This window comes from Triticum aestivum, unplaced genomic scaffold, assembly GCF_018294505.1.
Source record: "Triticum aestivum cultivar Chinese Spring unplaced genomic scaffold, IWGSC CS RefSeq v2.1 scaffold63802, whole genome shotgun sequence".
In the NCBI taxonomy this organism is placed as follows: domain Eukaryota; kingdom Viridiplantae; phylum Streptophyta; class Magnoliopsida; order Poales; family Poaceae; genus Triticum; species Triticum aestivum.
In genome coordinates this window covers 249-2222 of record NW_025240941.1, presented here as the reverse complement: position 1 = coordinate 2222, position 1974 = coordinate 249, and the positions used below count along the sequence as shown (strand labels likewise).

The window sequence follows — 1974 nt, the reverse complement described above, 5'->3', positions numbered from 1 at the left end:
CTTGGCGGTGCAATGATCTGGAACGGTGGTGAGAAACCATACAAAGCGGCGGCGGCTAGGGTAGATGTCTGCCTGAGCTGGAAGTAAACCCCACGTCCGAGTCGTCACGATCGAAAAAAATCGAAAACGGTTCAGTAATTAACGCGTCCATTAATTATTAATTAATGACTCATTAATTTTCCCATGCAGCAAAAATATAGACAACGTGCATAGCTCTGTCCTCGGCTCAATCCCGCAACCCGCGGCGAGGCGTAGCGAGCGAGGAGGAGCGCGCGTGTAGGTCTCCTCTTCTCATGCTCATACAAGTGGTAGAAGAGCTCACCTTATAAAAATGTGCAACTCTCTCTCAACTTTCAGGATGGGACTAAACTTTAGCCTCACTCACTCCACTCACATGTGTGCATGAATAAGCTAAGAAAATTTCAAAATTTTAGTTGGGCTTTGGGCCAAACACCTACTAGCAAAATTCCAACATCTTCCTCGCCGGCGGCAACAGCGTCGTGAGCGGCCTTGACGCGGGCCTCCTCACCAGGGCTGGTGTGACGGAGGAGCAGGCGGCCACCGCGTTCCGGAGCCAGACGGCCGTCCTCCTCACCAGGCTGAGCACGAAGCTGCCCGGCGTATGCCCGCGCGAGCACGATAGGAAAGGGCTCGTCGTGAACGCCGGCCACGTCGCCGCAGGGACCCTGAAGACGCTCACCCCGTCGGATCTGGCCGCGCTGAGCGGCCTCGGGTTCAGCGCGATGCTCGGGCGGCTCGAGCCCGGTGCCGCGAGGCCACCGTGAGTGCTCCGCGAAGGAGCGGCGCATGCGGTGTACGTGGCACGCGGGAGCGCGCGCGTCCAGGTCTCGTCTGCCGCGGGCGGCGACACGCTGCTGCTGGACGAGGAGGTCCCCGCGGGGAGCTTGTTCGTTGTGCCACGGTTCGCCGTTGCGCTCGTCGCCGCCGGCGCTGATGGTGCGGAGTGGGTCTCGCTGATCAAGAGCGGCAGGTACGCGACCGTGACCTTGACAACTGCGAAATGAAAATCTTGTACTAGTACTGATGATGGTTTCCGATGTCCCTGCGTACATGGCAGGCCGGCGGTGGAGCACCTGACCGGGGAGGGCTTGATTTTCGGCGGCCTGACTCCACAGGTGGTGCAGGCATCGCTGAAAGTGGCGCCAGAGCTGTTGAAGCTGCTCTGAGCGGTGGTGCCTTAGGGCCAGTTTTTTTTGGCGATTCTTCGATAATCGCCTTCCTCCCTAGTTTCTTTCAGAATTGTCACTTTATATATTTTTAACAATTCTGTCTAGTTAAGATTTAATTAGCTAGGATTGTAAAAAATATATGAAGTGACGATTTTGGAAAAAGCTGAAGAGGGGACGATTCTCCCCAGAATCGCCGAAAAGAACCGACCCTTAATCTCATTGCACGTGTGCGTTTACTTCCTGTCGTCCGTGTCAAATACGCTTTCTCCAACAAGAAGATCGTCGTGCACGCTGTATGCTGCGGCGACGTGTATCACTCGGTCTATGATTATACGCTGTACCTGTCTTTTTCTTCTTCTTCCGAATAAAAGTTTTAAATACCACGGATTCTGCATTTTTTTTATGATGGACTCTGCATTATTGATGGATGCATGTAACATTCATGCTGTAGGTGCTTAGTTCCGTGAACAAATTGTAGTGCCAAAAATGTTTTTATATTATGAGACGGAGGGAGTACCACACGCTACGCGTAGCTGTGTTCCATGCGGCGTCTCATGCACGCGGCGCGCTACAGCCTACAGCGAGGTGTCCTGTTTGCTACACTGCGCTCTGCGCTGTTCGCTGCAGGACAATGACACTGTGCGCTACAAAGTTTGCAGTGATTGCTTGTTTACTGCTACACGTTGGTGGACAGCGTGGTACATTGACCGGTGTCACTGATTACTAGATCATGATACGCGCGCCGGTCCATTTGACAAAAAACAATGATTGGATTATTTAAAAA

General features: G+C 53.1%; 1 pseudogene; it reads left to right on the top strand.

Annotated features, from left to right (window-relative positions):
- The first annotated feature begins 461 nt into the window (after nucleotides 1–461).
- LOC123176820 (13S globulin basic chain-like) lies at nucleotides 462–1696 on the top strand (annotated as a pseudogene).
- The last annotated feature ends 278 nt before the right edge of the window (nucleotides 1697–1974 follow it).